General features: G+C 46.9%; 1 pseudogene; it reads left to right on the plus strand.

Moving 5' to 3' along the window:
- The first annotated feature begins 7,194 nt into the window (after positions 1 to 7,194).
- Positions 7,195 to 8,556, plus strand: LOC101717847 (large ribosomal subunit protein uL4 pseudogene; annotated as a pseudogene).
- The last annotated feature ends 10,694 nt before the right edge of the window (positions 8,557 to 19,250 follow it).

The raw sequence follows: 19,250 nt of genomic DNA on the forward strand, positions 1-19,250 counted from the left end.
GTGTCACTTTGCACTTGCGTCTCCCTTATTAGTCAGGGATTTCCAGAGAAACAAGCCAAGAGGATACCTGGAGGCAAAAAAGTGCCCCGGAAGTGCTGTGCAAGTCGCAGACCTGAGAAAGTTGTCAAGTAATTCAGAGCTGGGTGGCCTGAGGACTGGGCAGGACTGAATGACTAACTGATCATTTCCGGCATCTGAAGGCTGAGACTGCGTGGGCTGACGTCTTGGGGGTGAGGTGCTGCACTTTGATCTCCACAGAGGTCCTTCCTGCTCCACCTCTGCCGTGCCAGGCCCAGATTGAGTGCATGAGGCCACCGCATGGGGAGAGCAGCTCTGTGCTCTGTGTGCGGATCCTGGTGCTAATGTTACGCCCAAAACAGTCCTGCACCAGCTGTGGGTGCCCCAACCCTGGTCACCTGGAATTCCAGCTCCCGAACCCTCTCTATGGTGCAAGTGCTGCTCCCTCTAGGAGCATGAGGGCCATTGGCAGCTGGGCTGAGCCCTGCTGGGCTGAGGTCCCGCTGCCTGCAGAGCAGCGTGTGAGAGTGAGTGCTTCTCATGATGGTGCCTGTCATGCACCAAAGGCTGACAGATACACCCACCAGCATCCCACTCCCACATTGTCCCACACCGTCATTGTCCCAGGCAGCCCAAGATGCTGCAGGATGAGCAGGTCCACAGTGCTCCCTTCCCACTCCAGACCACCAAAGGCTGAAGGGGATTTTATGGATCAGTCACTTGGGCAGTAAACAAAGGGGCTCACTCTGCTGAAGAAAGAGGGTTAAGATGCATGGCAGATTCTTAAAATGTGTTTTTATTGAATTCTGAGGAACTTGTGAGCGTTATCCATGGTGTCAGAGGGAGGAGGACCCAGGCCCCAACCTGCCTGGAGCGAGCATTGCCTCAGTGTCCCTGCACAAGGGGACCACGTCCTCTCCCAGCATCTGCACTCCCGTCACACCAGCTAATGTACCAGATGCTGTGCCTCTTGCCCCTGCCTCTGTTTATCTGCCTGCATATACAGTTATAAGAGTATATGATAGATTTTCCCTTGGTTTTGAATTTTACACAACAGAATACTATTGTAGTAATGGAGCTATTTCTAAGACTTGCATGTATTCTTAAGCCTGTTGTGCTTCTGACATTTATTGATGTTGTTTCTTGTCATTGAAATTCATTTCCATTGATGCACCGCCTCCCTTACATGAATGCACAAACGCGTTTTATTTCTTTATCCCATGATTGGTAGGCACCCGGTCTTATGCTGTGGTGCACAGGGTGGTGCCGTAAATGTCCCTGTCTATGTTCCCTGGCGCACACAGGCAACAGAAGCAGCGGTGCCTATGCCTGGACACAAGTTGCTTCATTGTGTGGCAGCTCAGGTGCACCTCAGGTGACAAGACGAGTTATTTTCGAAGTGATTGTTCCCATCTTCTCCCACCAGTGGATGCACACAGCAGCTGCTCTGTGTCTTTGGCAGGGCTTTCCACTCTGAAATTTACATTTTTATTTGTTCTTCTGTTGATAGACAATTGTGTTGGATGGACAATTAGAAATTGTAAATAAAGCAGCTGTGTTTGCAGTGAGTCTTCCAGTGGGCGTACTTTTCCATCACTCATGGGTATATACCTAGCAGCAGAATTGCTGCACTGCATGGGGAGATCTTACCCTTCCTCTGAGGTTCGTGTGAGGCTCCACACCCCATTAATGGTCAAGGGTGGCTGCATGTCACCCCTGGGGCAGCAACAACCTCCTCCTATGCAGCCCTTCTTATGGATGTGTGGGGGAACTCACTGCAGTTTTAGTTTGCGTTTCTCTGGTGACTAATGATTTGGAGCACTTTGTGTCCATTGGCCCTTCATAGAGCTTCCTGTGAGAAGTGTCTGTTAACATTTTTGCCCATTTTCACTGGGTTGCTTGTCATTTTATTACTGAAAAATATGTGCACCTTATTTATTTATTTATTTATTTTGGTACTGGGGATAGAACTCGGGGCCTTGTGCTTGAAAGGCAGGTGGCAGAACCACTGAGCTAAATCACCAGCCCCTTACCTCTTTTTTTTGTTAGCAGTATCTTTTGCTGAGCAGAAATTCTTCATTTCAACAATTCTAATTCATCAATACTTTCTCCTGCTGCTATTGCTGTCTGGGTTCTGTGTAAGAAATCTCCACTTGCCCCCAATCACAATGATATTCCATTGTAATGCATCTCACAGCTCTAGAGTTTTGTTTTATGTTTAATTATGTGACATACTTCAAACTAATTTTCGTGTATTGTGTGAGATAAGGATGGATGCCATTTTTCTTTATTTCTTCTTGTGTATCCACCAGTTTCTGCCTCTGTACTTTGAGGCTTTGTTATTTAAGCACACATATTAAAGAGTTACTGAGACTCCGTGGAGAAGTGACCTTTTTACTACTGTGGAATCCCCCTCTTTATCTCCAATAATTTTCCTTGCTGTGAGGTCTGAAATTAATTTATCTACTTCAGCTTTCTTTTGATTAATGTTAGCACAGGGCATCTTTCTCCATTAATTTTCTTTTTGTGTCTTTATATATAGTGTTTTCTTTTAAGAAACATATAGTTGGGTCTCATTTTGTTCAACAGTCTTGTTTTTTCCCACTTGCTCTGATAGTTTCTGCTTTTAATTGGTTTATTGGGAACACAGGTGTTTAAAGTGATTATTGATAAGTTGAATTAATATCTACCACATAATGTTGCTATTCCTACAGTTGCCCTTATTCTTCCTTTCTTACTTTTTTGTTGTCTTCTTTTTTCTGCCTTCCCTGATTTTAATGGAGCAATTTATCTGATTCTGTTCTCTCTTAGCTTATTAGGTATAGTACTGAAATTTTGTTTCAGAGTTTGCAGTACTTATTTACAAATAATGCAGTCCACTTCCAGTAGCACAGCTCCTCCCCAGGAGTTGTAAGCCCCAGTCCTTCCCCTGCCCCTTCCTACTTACCCTTGAGCCACCATCACCGGTTACACTGTTGTTATTACTTCAAACAAACTATTATCTGTGACCTCAGTAAGAACATGAAAAAATAATTGATTTTATCTTCACATATTCACACACTATTAAGGGTTGTTTTGTAAATCCAAGCATCTGATTTATATAATTTTCCTTCCAACATTCTTGCAAGGCGCATCTACTGGTAACAAATTCCCCTAAATTTTATTTGAGAAAAATTTCTGTCTCCTTCACTCTTTTTTAAAAAATGAATTTTATTGGTACATTTTAGGTATACAATATAATGACATTCATCATTGGAAATTTGCACCTTCACATAATCTCTCTTGGTTCTTATTTTTTCCCCATGACCCTGCCCTCCCTTCAACCTCTCCATCCCTCCCTATTTACAAAGACTTTGTTTTCATTTTCTCACATTAATTCCATTCCCTTCTTTCCTTTCCTTTACCCCTCCCACTTCCCCTTTGCCCCCTTTCTTCCTATTTCTCATTATCTATTATACCTTTTAGTCCTTATTTACACTTTCAGTTTCTCACACTAGAGAAAGATTCTCTATATAGAAGACCCCAAGAACTCTACCAAAAGCCTTCTAGATTTAATAACCAAATTCACTAAAGTAGCTGTATACAAGGTCAACACACAAAAACCACTAGCTTTCCTCTACACGAACAACAGACTCATTGAGAGAGAAACAGGGCAAACAATTCCTTTCACAATAGCATCCAAAGAAATGAAATACCTAGGAATCATCCTAACAAAAGAACTCAAAGACCTCTTCTCTGGAAACTATAGCACTCTGAAAAGAGAGATTGAAGATGATATCAGAAAATGGACAGACATCCCCTGCTCCTGGGTAGGAAGGATCAATACAGTGAAAATGGCCACACTTCCAAAACTGCTACATAGATTTAATGCAATCCCAATTGAAATTCCAGCAGTATACTTTATTTATGGACCTTCAGAAAACAATCCAAAAATTCATTTGGAACAAGAAGAGACCTAGAATAGCAAAAGCAATTCTAGGCAACAGAGACATGGCAGGGGGTATCACAACCCCCAACTTGAAACTATGGTACAAAGCTACTGTGATAAAAACAGCATGGTACTGGCAAAGAAACAGACCTGAGGACCAGTGGAACAGATTAGAAGATGCAGAAACAATCCCAGACATACTCAGCCACCTCATCTTTGACAAAGGAGCCAAACACCCTCACTGCAGGAAAGATAGCCTCTTTAATAAATGGTGCTGGAAAAATTGGGTTTCAACTTGCCAAAGATTAAAACTAGACCTATATCTCTCACCATGCACTAAACTAAAATCAAAATGGATTAACGATCTAAATATTAAAACAAATGCTGAACTGGCTAGAACAGAAATTAGGTAGAACTCTTGAAGACATTGGTGTAGGAAAAGATTTTATGAACAAAACCTCAGTTGCCCATGAACTAGCACAATCAATCAACAAGTGGGGTCTCTTCTTATTAAGAAGCTTCTGCACAGCAAGAGAAACCACCAGCAGTGTGAAGAGAGAACCCACAATGTGGGAAAAATTTTCACCTGCTGTTCCTCAGGCAAAGGCCTACGATCTTGAATCTATAAAGAACTTGAAAAAATCAGACCTCCCAAATTTAAAGACCCAATCCAAAAATGGGCATCTGCAATGAAAAGACATTTCTCAGACAAAGAAGGAGAAATAGCAAATAAACATATGAAAAAATGTTCAATATCACTGGTCATTCAAGAGATGCAAATGAAAACAATGCTGAGATTCCACCTCACCCCAGAAAGAATGGCTGCTATCATGAAACCAACCAATAACAAATGCTGGCAGGGCTGTGGGGAAAGAGGAACACTGTTCCACTGCTGGCGGGAGTATAGACTGGTGCAACCACTGTGGAAATCAGTGTGGAAATACCTCAAAGAACTAGATCTGAAAGTCCCATTTGACCCAGTTATTCCCCTGCTGGGGATCTTTCCCAAAGAATTAAAAGAATCATACCACAGTGATACATGTGCACCCATGTTCATAGCAGCACAATTTGTAATAGATAAAACTTAGAAGCAGCTCAGTTGCCCATCAACTGGAGACTGGATAAAGAAAATATGGTTTTTTTTAAAAAATGAAATGGAGTACTGCTCAGCCATAAAAATTAGAAATTAGAGACATTTATAGCTAAATGGATGCATATTGAGGCCATACTCTTAAGTGAAATAAGTAGAACACACGTGTGTAAATACCGAATAGTTTCTCTGTCTCCTTCACTCTTGCAAGGCAGATGGCTGGAGACACAGTTCTAGATTTGTAGTCTCCAGCATCTAACACAGTCCAGTCCACTCTCTTGCCTTGCATTGTTCTTGAAGAGAGCTCTGGTTGTTTCTTACTCTTGCCCCTTTATGTAAAGTGCTCACCAACCTTCTTTCAGATTCATCTTTGTCTTCATCACCTGAAATTTGAATATGTGATGCCTCAGTTCAGAGTTTTGCACTTGTCTGTCCTGTGTGGTGTTCTCTTAGCTTCCAAAGTCTGTCATTTGCTGTGTGTCATTAATTTTGGAAACATCTCACATTACATCAAGTATTTTTTCTGTTTCTTCCTCTCTTTTGAGTCCAAGAGCTCATTGAAATATGCAATGAATGTTGAAATTTAAAAAATTTATTTCTGTAAAAGACACATTGCCATTAAAATTCCTCCTTAAAACACTCTCCACTTTGAACACACTTGTCATTCTTTCTACTTTCTGAAAGAGCTCTGGATGTCTTCTTTCCTGTCTTTATGAGGTGTAGTCAAAACTATGGCCTCATTCTGCCTCATTGTCACATTATGAGTGGAATAAATACTCTGAAATGCAATGTTTTGGTGACTTGAACATGTGAATGTCATGTGCTGATTCTTCTTTATTCTTATAACAGCTGTGACTCAAATATAGCTCTTTCTGTTATTAACATAACTAGACTCACTACACACTTTGATCTTTCAATTTTTCCTGTGGTCTTTAATTACTCTTTTTAGGGGGGTTCTTGTTAGTAGAATAGAGTTGGGTTTTATTAAATGTAGCTTTGTCTGACTTTCACAGAGCTTTTATGCTCTGTGCGTTTGTGTGAATCGGTGACACATCTGGATTTATAACTGCTCTTTTATGCTCTATTCCTTTCTTAATCTTCTTTATTTTTCTCTCTCTGTTATTGCTTCACCCTGCATTGACTTTTTTCTTTTTCAAAAATTTCTCTAACAACTTTGTTAATCTACAGAATTTGCTTTACTCAGTACTTAATCAAATTATAAAACTGGTCAGCCTCTTTACCTTCTCTGTGATGTACAAGCAATGGGACATGCTCACTACCTCCTTCTGACTGCATTACCTTCGTTGGCACAAATTCAACATTTCTTTTTTCTTTGCAACACCACAAGATATTATTACTCTATTTTTGCACAGTTGCTTTTTAATGTTTTCCCTGTATTTGCCGATTTCTTTATGCTTCATTTCTTTTTCCTTTCCAGATCTTCCTTTGCAATCTCTGTCCTTCCATGTGAGAGAGATGCTTAATTTATTTTAAATGGTGCCAGCCATGGTTGGGTTGGGTTTCTGTAAAGTCTTTATTTCATCCCATGGTTGAACGATGTTAATTCCAGTTTTAGACTTGTAAGTTTGCAGTTGTTTTATCTCAACACACTGTGGGTATGGTTCAGCTGTCTCTGTCTGCATGTTGAAGCCGAGCCAGCTTTGGGGGTAAATGCTGTTCTTTGAAGGTAATCTCTCTCTTGTCCCCAGCTGCTTCTGAATCTTCTCTCTATCTTTGATGCTCTGTAATTCCACTATGATGTTTCTGTGCATAATTCTGTTATATTTATTCCATTTGGAATTAGCTTTCTTGAATCAGTGGTATCAGCAATTTTATTTTGGGGAGAAATTTATCAGTCATGATCTTTTAAAATATTTCCCTGTCCCCTTGTTTTTTTTCTTCTCTGTCCGGACCCCCCCAGAATTGTAAGTTGAGCCTCACATTCTGCCTTCCTGCCTCTAGACTTCTCTTAGCATCTTTCTCTTTGTCCTTCCTGACAGATTTGTGTATGATTTATTCTGATCAAATTACCAATTCCTTCTCCTTTCTTCATTTCCTTTTCTCCTCATTCATTTGGTGAATTATTATTTCAAATATTGTATTTTCCTCTTTAACAATTATATTTACTTCTGCTTTTCCTGTGGCAGCCGCGGGGTCGAGAGCAGCGTGGCCTTCTCCTCTCCCCGCCATGGCTTGTGCTTGTCCCCTGATACCTATCGGTGTACTCCGAAAAGTGGAAGTCGTCTGACAAAAACGTCACCTTGCCTGCTGTGTTCAAGGCTCCGATTCGACCAGATATTGTGAACTTTGTTCACACCAACTTATGTAAAAACAACAGGGAGACCTATGCTGTCAGCGAATTGGCAGGTCACCAGACCAGTGCTGGGTCTTGGGGGACCGGCAGAGCTGTGACTCGAATTCCAAGGGTTCGAGGAGGTGGGACCCACCGTTCTGGCCAGGGTGCTTTTGGAAACATGTGTCGAGGAGGCTGCATGTTTGCACCAACCAAAACCTGGCGACTTTGGCACTGCAGAGTGAACACAACTCAGAAGTGACACACCATCTGCTCTGCTCTGGCTGCCTCAGCTTTGCCAGCGCTGGTCATATCAAAAGGTTATCGAATTGAGGAAGTTCCTGAACTTCCTTTGGTTGTAGAACATAACTTTGAAGGTTACAAGAAGACCAAGGAGGCTGTTTTGCTTCTGAAGAAACTGAAGGCCTGGAATGATATCAAAAAGGTCTATGCCTCTCAGCGAATGCAAGCTGGCAAGGGCAAGATGAGAAACTGCCGTCTTATGCAGTGCAGGGACCTTGCATCATCTATAATGAAGACAATGGTACCATCAAGGCCTTCAGAAAGATCCCTGGCGTTACTCTGCTTAATGTAAGCAAGCTGAATATTCTGAAACTTGCTCCTGGTGGGCATGTGGGGCACTTCTGCATTTGGACTGAAAGTGCTTTCCGGAAGTTAGATGAGTTGTATGGCCCTTGGCGTAAAGCTGCTTCCCTCAAGAGTAACTATAACCTGCCTATGCACAAAACGATCAATACAGACATGAGCAGAATCCTGAAGAGTCCAGAGATCCAAAGAGCCCTCTGGGCATCACGCAAGAAGATTCATCATAGAGTCCTGAAGAAGAATCCTCTGAAGAACCTGAGGATCATGCTGAAGCTGAACCCATATGCAAAGACCATGCGCCGGAATACCATTCTTCACCAGGCCAGGAATCACACAATCCATCTGGATAAAGCAGCAGCATGGGCAGCCAGATTGGAAGAGAAGGTTGAAGGCAAGAAGCCCGTGGAAGAGAAGAAAGAAAAAAAGGTTGCTGGTACCAAGAAGCCCTTGAAGAAGCCTTTAGGAAAAAACCTGCAGCTTCCAAGAAACCAGCAGCTAAAAAGAAACCTGCTGAAGAAAAGCAGCCTGCTGCATAAACTCCTAAAATCAAAATCTCTATCCCATACAGGTGACATAAAATTGGACAGCTTATTTTGAATAAAGACCTGGTCAAAGAGGCAGTGAGAATAAAACACCCCCCCTAAAAAATTATATGTACTTCTTTCAAAAGCCTGTTGGCTCATTGTTCAATTTCACAAAGCTCTTTGCTTCTTGAAACATTCCTGGCCTTGGTCTTCTGCCCATTTTTTCTTTCTTTGCGTTGTTTTTCCCCCCATGTCCTAGTCATTCTTCCCTTTTCCTTGTCTGCTTTCTGAGTTCTTCACCATGAGTAGCACATTGTTCTGGAAACATCCCTCTGTGACATCCCCATGGCCCAAGGACAGAGACCCCAGAGAATATCAGTGTTTGTCTCTGGGGACTCAGAGGGAGACACAGTCCAGAACTCCTTCAGGGTGAATACTTGCTGGACACTTTCCCTGGGCCACACAGCCTGTGTGGGTTTGGCCATTTGTCAAGAAGCCTGAGAGGGCTTCTGCCTGACACCCTTTGTCAGCCCTTTCCCTGTGGTGCCCCTGGGGCTGGCGTGTCCTACTTGACTCATCTGCTAGGGATCTGGGCGATGTTCCTGGTCTTGGGAAGACTCTGGCTTTGCTTCCAGAAGCCATAACAATAGAAGTTCAAGTTCATCACAAGGGAACTTGAGGTGATGGCTGACTCTCACGTGCTGTCCACCTCTCTTGTAGGTTTTCCCTTAGCTCTTGGCTCAGGTATTACGTGTGTGCATGTGTGTGTGTGTATGTTCATGGATGCAGTTAATATGCTTAAAAATATTCTCTCTGGCTTTCTCATCGTCAGGAGGTGATTGGATATCCATGCTGCCAGGATGTGGATCTCTGGCAGAGGTCATGACGCCAGGGGCAGCATCATTTAGTGGGTCACAGCCTCGGTTGAGGGTGCACAGCTGATGTCTTTAAATAGGACAGGAAGAATGGAGGGAGCAGCTGCATCAGAGCTCATGGGGGAGGCAGGCACGTGTTCTGTTCTCACATGGAATCCCTCACGTACCCACACGGGAACACGCATCGCTGACATGAAGCGTGTGAGTCTCTGGCTCCCGGCAAGCCTGTCCTGGTCTCTGGGCAATGGTAGTGCATCTCAGTCTTGGCATGGCCATCAGCCATCCTGGTCTTGTGATCACAGTGCCAATTCTCAATCCACACTGAAGTCAGGAGCAGCCTGAGCCCGTGGTTCCCAGCTCCTAAGCATGGCCCATGGTATCTCTTGACCTGTCACCTCCCTGCCACTGGGTCAAGAACACAAGGTTTTAGTGCCACAGCCTCTCTCCAGGCCTCCCCTGCAGCAAAATTACATCTAAGAAATACTGGGGGTATCTGTCCCCAGTCTGTGCACGGCAAGGAATCCTGTATCCCATGACAGTGTGAATACACTGGACCCATAGTGCTCTATTCCCCACAGCACCCTATACCCCACAATGCCCTATGCCTACAGCCCCACCGTGACCATGACACACAGAATCGTCCCTCCTCCCTTCTGGCACACAGGTGTTGTTTGTCTTCATGGGCTCAGCTCAGAGCTCTTCTCTGCTGTGGTTCTTTCTGTTTACTAGACACACATATCAGATTTCCAGAATCAACCACAGAGGGCGTCTCCAGCTCCTCCGGTGGTGTCCAAGCTCTCCAGCTGCAAGACTTCTCCCTCATTCTACATGTCTCCCAAACATGGGCACAGATCTTCCTCTTCCTAATCTTTTGTTTTTTTTTTTGTACCACCAGGGATCGAACTCAGGACCTTGCGCTTGAGAGGCATATGGCAGAACCACTGAGATAAATCCCTGGCCCCTTCTTCCTAATCTTAAGGATGGTACTTTTTTCAATTTCTGGAAAAATAACAGGCCCAACTTCTCTTCTGACTATAGTCATATTAAACAAACAGATCACACCAATGACAAATGTCACTGCTCTAAAAACTACTTCATTTATAAGAAATCTCTGCGTCTTAGATTAAAATAATTGTGGTTGGAGAAGATCTTGGCCTTCTTGATTTCTTCCTTGAAGGTGTATCCCACTTCTTGAAGGCACAGTATGGGCATGGCATTAAAGCTTCCAGTTTAGTGACAACAGAGCTGGCGTTCTCAGGGTTGTGCTTCTGGAAATGTTATAATTAAGAATTCTAAAAAAAGAGAATTCTTTCTCCCACAACAAATTGAGTATTTGTTGTGACTGGTTCTAAAAAAAAACCCCATAAAAAATCTTTATCAGGGCCTGGCCCCAACTGGCTTTGTGTGGTCCTAGTGAGCCTTTGCACACAGGGACTGGGTCAACTCCTGCCCCTTGGCAGAGGTGAGAGCAGCCTCCCACAGGGCCTCAAGCAGCCTCAGGGTGGGGCGGGACAGGGTGTCCTGTGGAAGCCACAGGGCTGGGCCCCAGGATGCTAGAAGTCCTAGCCCAGTGTGAACCCAAGCTCTTCTTGCTCCAAGCTAATTCCCCAGGATGTTTCCCTCACCTCAGCCTCGAAGCTTCTGAGAGCAGCAAGGGACTCAGTTGACTCCGGAAGTTCCTCTTCATTCTGACACCTGTGTCTCCTCACAGGTCTGCAGCCACAGTTATCTTTCCACCTTCCAAAACGACAAGGGATAGTTCCCAGAGGGCACCCACCAGGGCCCTCTGCACGGCAAGCACTGGCCACCTTCCTGTTCATGAAATTATTGGTCGGTGTTTTGGGAAGTGTTAACATAGCTGCGGATACAAACTCCATGAGGAGACATGAATGCAGAGGCTGGGAAGAACAGACCTTCATGGCGGATTTCTGGAAGAGCAGTCCCGTTATGTTGCATGCCTTGGGGCCTGCTGGGTTTCCCTTGCTGAACACAATTTGCTGTGAGCACAGAAAACAGGATGGGCCCAGCAGCATTAGAGAGAAGCTGGACTCAGTCAGAAAGATGAACTGGGGGTCCTGTGACAGGGAGGGTGCTAGGCTGGCCATCTGTCCAGAGCTCGGCCCTGTATAGCGAGGCTCTGTCCCCATGGGGGGAACCACAGAAGGCATTGACTCCACACCCTGCTGGGCTGCCACTGTGGCTCTGAAGTTATGTTATTACTGGTGCTAAATCTCAGCATTGCCATATCTCTATGATGAATTCTTCCATTGGGACTTTTTTTTGGTTGTGTTTAATGCTGTTTTCTCAGTGAAATGCTTTAAATATAATACAAGTATCTCCTCGGTCGCTGTCTCTGGTTCTCTGTCTCTAGATCTATGTGCATATGATATAATATATGTGTCCTTTTCTAAAGGCATGTGTCTTCTAAATATTACATGGCTTTAATCCGTTAGCTTGATTTGTTTGAAAACTATCTTTTAAGAACTGCCGTTAACTCATTTATTATATTTATTGTATCACTTGTATATGTGAACAAATTTCCATCAATTTACTTTTTTTTGTGTGCTGGGGATCGAACTTGGGTCCTTGTGCTTTTGCAAGGCAGGCAGCAAAGCCACTGAGCGAAATCCCCGGCCCCCATCAGTTTACTTTTTACTTTGTGTGTATCCATCCCTATTTTTGCCTTTTTCTTCCTCTTTTTTTCCCTCCCTCCCTTCCTTCTCTTGCTCCTTCTTCCTATCAGAGCTGGAGATGGAACTGTTCGCCATCCTTCGGGGCAAGCGTCCTAGCCCTGAGCCACACCGGGCCATTCCCTCTGTCTCTCCTTGGTGCTTTTCTGAGGGACTCTCTCTCCAGGAAGAACAGTGGCTCACTGGAGGTCCCTGGATCTGACTTCCAACCCCACCACTTACCTGCTGAGTGATCTTGGACCAGTGTCTTCATCTCCATGTGGCTCATACTCTGGTCTCTAAATGGTGCTGTTAAAGAGAATTAGAAGCAGAGGCTGCGTAGATGTACCCATGGCCAACCACAGTAACCATGATGCCCTATTGTCCTGACCCCTCAGAGGCTGGCATCAGTCCCCTGGGAAGCACAGAATGAGAGCTGTGGTCCTCGTGGACCCCTGAGCTGTCAGCAGGTCAGCGTGGATGGCTCTGCCTGCCCCGAACAGAGCGTGAGTGTGTGGAGGGCAGGTCTAAGCCAGCCTGCTCCCACTCTGTGGGCTGTGGATGTGGCCACAGGGCTTCTTTTGCCTCCTCCCCAGCTTCCCTGACCTGCATTTCCCTTGCAGTGAGACAGTGAGTGTCTACTTTTCCTCAATTGCACCTGACTTTTTTTGATGGGGACAACAACAAGCCTTTACCACAGTATTTGAGGGAACAGGAAATGGATTTCTGTCTGCAGTCCATCCACAGGGAAGAATCATGGAACTGGGCGCTCTTAGCATTGTTCAGTTTGCTTTGCTCTTCCAGGTTGGTGTGTTGTGTGTGTGTGTGTGTGCGCGCACACAGACACATTTGCCACCCTTGCAGTGGTAGCATATCTTCATCACAATAAAGTCTAGAATTACTCATGCTATTTGTCCTCCTCCCCAGCAAGGCAAAGAAACAATTGAGTTTTAACTTTCTCCCAAACTCACCCTTCCCCACAGCTCCTGGGTTACTATTGTTAATCATTTGTCTGAAGTCATCTTTGTTTTTGTTTACAACTATGTCCTTTGATTTGTGTCTCACTATTTGCTCACTGAAACTGGGTCTCTGATCTTAGATGGGACAGAGAGAATTGGGCTCACTGTGGGGACCCCTCAGCTGACGGAAGGTGCCACTCCTGCCTCCCAATCCCCTGAGAAGACCGAGTGCCCAGCAGGGTGACCACCTGCAGCCCATGTGCTGTGTGAACTCCATCCGGGACCCCAACAGCCTCTTCTGTGCGTGATTCCTCCCCAGCTCCTCTCCCACTCTTTTGCCCATGAGTGATGACCTTGGCATTGAGGCACTGGGGCTCTTTTCTGCCCCCAATACCATTGGGCTGATTCCTTTTCCTACTTCCCCCTGACTCTACAGCACCCCACCTTTGGAACTGTATCTTCTGATCAAAGACCTTGTCTCTTCTCTGGGCTGCTGAGCTGCAGCGTGGTCTTCTGGGCCTGGCCTTGTTGACACACTGTGGAGGACAGACCTGTCCTGCTGTTGTGGGGGGTGCATCCCTCCCTGGAGGCCCATGCCCCACACCCCACCGCCCCTGTCTGCTCCCTCTGGGCCCTGGCACCCCTGCCCTGGCCCTCCTGGCAGTAGTGAGGATCACCTGGCCACCCGTCCACAGCAGCCACCCACCTGTGTCTCTGCTTGTCCTTGCTGGCTGTGGCCTTCCTGCCTCTGCCTCCCTGCCCAGCTTGGCCCGGCCGACCAGGAACAGCGTGATGCTGTGGACAGCAGCTTGCAGCTTTGGTCCCTGCCCCCCGGCAGGTCACATGGGTCCCCTCTACCCTGGGGCATGGAGGTAGGGAGCTGGCCACACTGCTGCCAGAGAGCTGTAGCCTCTGCTCCAACTGTCTAGGGCCAGTGAGCTTGAGGGACGCAGGCCCAGCAACACAGCAGTGAGAGTAGTGCCACCTGGCTCCTGCCCTGTGGGCTCTCCCCAGATCCTGGGGCTCTCTGGGGAGCAAGGCAAGACTCCAGGGCTCAAGGTGGTAACAGCAGAGTTTGGCTGTGGCTCCCACGGTGGAACTCCTCCCACCTCAGCTTCACCTGCTCTCCCCTAACCCTGGATGCAGGTCTGGCCTGACCTCAGTGCAGCTCACACCGAGAAGAGGAGGGGAACAGCCCATGCCTGAGCACCAGGGCTCTTTACGTCTTAGTTACAAAATCCAAACCCAAGAAACTGAACCCCAAAACACCAGCCTCTCCTCCTGCCACTGAGGGATGGGAATCCTACATCACAAGAGGGTAATGAAGCATACAGCTCTGCAACTACAATTATCTCTGAGGATTGCATACCATCTTTGCAGAAGGAAAAAGATATCGAGTAAGTCTCAGCGATGCATCTTTTCACTTTAATTTTTTTAAAAGAAAATCATTTTGCATTAGGTTCATTATTTTCCTTGTCACTTGTTTTTCAGCTAGAAAACCAGCTCCAAGCTAAGATAAATTTCAACTAAACACTGGAATGGAATCCAATTTAGATGTTCCACTAATTCAGCAAACCTAATTAACTTGGTTCTGCTCCGTGTGCCGTGTGGTGGGACCAGTGCTTCTGTTTGGTGGGCGGAGGAGGAGGATAAATGGGTCACTGTATTTATGACTGCTCATTATTCCCTTTAATAGCCACACTGGAGAGAGTGTGCTCTGATTACAATTAAAATGCTTTTATACCATTTTAGCAGTAATTGAGCGAACCCGGCAATTTGTACTTCGATTCTCTCAGTTAAGTCATTGACGATCACAGGCTGTCATTGGATAATAACACGTTCCTTTACAGATTCCCTGCTGTTCTGAAAAGCAGCTGGGCAGTGTGTGCTCAGTCACCCTGCCCGGGAAGGACGCCTGTATGGGAGAAGTGGACACTGTGCTGTCGACAGTGGCTTGTGGAGGTCTCGACATTGCAGACTGGGGCCTTGACTTGATTCTGTCTCTTCTAGGCTGTGTGGATGATAAGATGAGCCAGGAGTCCACTCTCAGGTCTTGGTAGGAGACACTCAGGCCCTGTTGACACCTGTACAGCAGCCAGCTCAGCCCATCTGAGTCATCCGGGGTGTGTAGCCAGGAGCCCAGTATGAGTAGCGAACCCATAGTTGCTGCTGCTGCTTGTGATCTTGGGGTGGCTGGGAGTCTGGGGGTGGCATCTCTCTCCTTTGGGAGCCTGGCCCTCGGCTCTCCCAGGTCATCCTGCAGGCTGCTCAGGCTTCTTCTTGTGTAATCTCGAGGTGTGAGCTCCTCATCTACCCGGACCAAGTCTGGAGGACTGTGTCCCTACCAGTGCTCTAGCTTGTGATGTCACACTGTGACCTGGAGTCAGGGCTGCATGTGGTGAGCATGTCCTGAGGCAGCCTCTCCTCTCTGTCTGGTCTTCACCTTGTTCCTGTGCCCGTGGTGTTTGGGGGATGGTGTCATAGAGAGAACAGGTGGCTCTGGGGAGGACAGGGTGGGGGTTACTAAAGAAAAAAATTACATCTTACCCCATAAATACGGAATCTGCCAAAAAAATTTATACACACTTCAGGAAAAGAAAAACAGCATGATTTTTTTCAACAGATGGTGTTACCCTAGTAATGGGGACCCTAGTAGTGAGGACGTCTTATATCACAGAAAATCCACTCCACTGTCATCCCTTGGAGAAGAATTTGGAAATGCACGTGCAGCAACCTCAATGGCCAAGGGTCGCTGTACTAATAAATGTCGGAAGATAATGGCCACTGCTTTGGGTACCTCTTGTCATTGTAGAAGCCAAAGGTAACTTACAATAACCTCATGACATCTCAATAAATTTAGTATTAAAATATTTATACAAGTTTTTCTTTTCCTGAAGTGTGTATACATGGTGGACTCTGACAAATTATGTCAACAAAAATACAAACCATTGATAAAATGACAAGTTACAACTTTTTTTTTTTTTTTGGTACCGGGGATCAAACTCGGGTCCTTGAGCTGCAAAGCAGGCGGCGGAGCAACTGAGCTAAATCCCCGGCCCTAAGTTACAACTTTTTAAAAATCCTGTACAAGTCAGTGGAAATATGCTCTTTAAACAATATAATGAGAGATGAACCTGTATGAATCAAACAATCATAAGGCAGTTTGGGTACGGTGCCTTTCTAGCACATGCAAGACCCTGGGTTTTATGCCCAGCACTGAAAACAAACTTTAAAAAATCACAAATGGGAAAAGTGAAGAGGGAACAGTGCTAGGACCTCTTTAAGGTTTAGAATCCGGACAAAGAGCCTGGGTTTTCAGGAAGACATAAATTACTAGATGGCCCCAATCAGAGCGAATCAATCATTACAGAAGCAGACGAAATTGTTCACCAAGAACTTAGCTTCAGAATTTTTCCAGGTCTTGCAGTTTTACATGTAACAGTTTCAAATTGGATATTTTTATGTCATCTGACTTTCATAAGCAAGAAAAAACCACCCACACTCAGGGTTCAAGAGTCACCTGACTGAGTCACACGGGAGGCCCCAAGTGTGTTGCCCTGGCCACAGAACAGTGGCGGGGCGGTGGGCATCAGCAGAGTCTGTCACAGCGCAGTATCAGCCCCGCGGTGGAGAGGGTGTTCGAAACTGGCCGTTTGGGATTGAAAGTCAGTCCCATTTGATTTTCACATGTGGCTCCTGGTGGCTTAGAGCATGCTCGCCCTGTCTCTCTGTCTCTGTCTGTTTCTCCCTGTTTGTCTTTGTCTCTCTCCAACTCTCTGACTCTCCCTTTGTCTATCTCTTTGTCTCTCCATCTCTCTCTCTGTCTGTCTCTCCTTCTACGTCTCCTACTTCCCAGTAACTCAGCTGAGCTGCTGCTGTGCAGCAGGCTGAGGCAGGATGAATTCCCACTGGTCAGGTGTAGCAGGGGCCTGTGGGGCTCCACGGTGCTGCCTGCCCTGGTGTCTGCCTGTCTTTGAGCTCTGTGTGAGCCTGGTAGAAACCATGGCTGACACCCACAGGTAAGGCCCCTTGAGTAGTGACCGCAGTGGAGCAGGGGTCAAGGGCTGCGGCATCTGTGTCTATGCAGCTGCCTGTTGAGCAAGACTTGTCACTGTGTCCTGGGGGAAACCAAGTTCCGGCCCCAGGCAGTACTCAGCGAAGGGTAAGGGGCAGGGTAGGGCCCAGGGTAGATCCTGGGGCCCAGGGTAGATCCTGGGTCCCAAGGTTCCCAGCACCGCTGGTCTGAAATGGCTCCTGGACAATGCACTGGGCATATTCCAGGAGGTGGGGTACAGTGGGTGGAGCAGCCTGGCCTCCCTGGTGCCCTGGAGCCCAGAGACACTGGGGAAAGCTGAGCTTTTGGGGGGACTCTGCCAGCCCCTGTGGGGTCCCAGGTCCTGTCCCCAAGGACTCAGTTGCTGGCCTGTGGCCTCACGCTTGGCTCAGTTCCTCTTCCAGTGGGGCCAGGAGGAGAGGAGGCAGCATTTGAGAGGGGGAATGGTAGGGTGGAGGGAGTGGGGGTGGGGGGATGCGAGGTCGGGGGGGGGGTGGCTGCAGACCAGGGGTCTTTCCCAGCTCAGTCAGAGGGCCTGGCGGGCGCCTGATCCCTCCCGTGCTGGGTGCCCAGGTGCAGGCAGGTGAGGGCCACTGGCCCTTGAGACAGCTGGGCTGTGTTAGTCCCTGGGTGCTGCCGTGAGGCCACCAGACCATAGGACTTTGACCTCCAAGGAGGCCTTGGTGCCTTTCTGGGAGCTGGGCCTCATGTAGGACAGCAGGGCCTTCAGGCCAAGAGCAGTCTCACCTCAAGCCTTCCCTGTGATGCCTAAAAAAAGGCGTCATCCTCCCTGGAATGAATATTCAGTAAATAAGCTCACTGACTTTCCGAGTCTGAGATAAGGCTGTAAGCCCCTTAACCCCCGTGTTCTTAAAATGTCTGAACTCTGCTTAGGTTTGGGGCTGGGTTCCAACACTGTCCTATTCCGTCATTACAGAAGCCATGACTGCATCATGGTCTGATGAGGTTGAGACTCCGGGTCTGCAGCGAGGGCCCCTCCTGTGAGACCAGGTGCCCGGGCTGAGACTCATATTTCACTTCCTTCTCCATGTGTGGCTAGAACTAAAGCACTTCAGTTTGGTTTCCTTTATGGATAAAATTACAGAGGTGACTTTCCAGCCAGTTCTCTGAGGGCTGAGCACAGTGGACATGCTGTGTCACATGGCCATGGCGTCCTCGTGGGTGGAGTATCGGCCAGCGGTGGCTGTGAGTGGCCGCGTAGCGAGTCCCCACACTAGTGAGCCTGGTAGCCCATCTGCCCCAGAACAGCAGTGTTGGCTATGGTTGGTCTGTGGTTTTCAGCCCTGAACTGGTCTCCGTCGCCTGTGCAGGGTTGGTGCAGTTTGGGCCACACTGGCTGCCCTGGGCAGGGTGACAGTGTCTTAGCCGTGAGGGCCAGGGTGGTGTGGTGACTACTGTGGGCCCCCCAGTGTGACAGAGGAGGAGGGATGAATGGAGCCTGGACCCATGGCAAGGAAGAGACTGTGAAAGGGAACAAACACAGTAGAGCTGAAGGTAGAAAAAAGAAGTGAGAAGGGAGAAATTAAACTAAGGATACGAATCAATTGTACTGTGCGGGAAGACACTCGCCCAGTGCAGAGGATGACTGACTGACTCAGAAAACAAAGCCTGCTCCGTGGTTCTTAAGAAAGGAAGGGGCTCAGAAGGAGGCTGGACACAGCGGGTGATGATGGTAATGTCACACTAAGGGGTCAGAGAGTGACTGTGGGCGGATACGTTACCCTGTTTGTGGGGCGTTTAATGTGATAGAGGTAAGTGCACCCATGTGACAGCTAACGTAAGAGCAAAAACTCCTGGAAGAGAAGAAACTTAGACACGATGGGAAACTAGATGGGAAACTGGTACCTCCACTGGAACCAAACAGCTCTGCCGGGAAAGAAGCAAAAGAACACAGGGGACACGGATGGTCAGCAAAGCCACATGATTCATGTTCTTCAAAAACAATCACATTTTGTTAGCTCCGTTGAATATGCCACAAAAACAGCTCACCCTTAGCCCCTGAGAGAGCTTGGAAAGATTAGATTGTGAGAGGGGAACTCCCTAATCCAGCAGTCTGATGTGGAAAAAACAGAATCCGGGAACTCTATCATCTTGCGTTAGTCCCACAAACCTGAGGAGGAAAATGGAAAGACAGGCTGCACAGCTGAGAAGCTGCTCTTGGTGAAAGCCCCTGGGCAGACGTGCGGATGGCCCTTCGAGAGTCCCGCCGCGGG

Source organism: Heterocephalus glaber, unplaced genomic scaffold (genome assembly GCF_053883595.1).
Source record: "Heterocephalus glaber isolate CG9 unplaced genomic scaffold, H.glaber_assembly_v1.0 deba00001444, whole genome shotgun sequence".
Taxonomy (NCBI): domain Eukaryota; kingdom Metazoa; phylum Chordata; class Mammalia; order Rodentia; family Bathyergidae; genus Heterocephalus; species Heterocephalus glaber.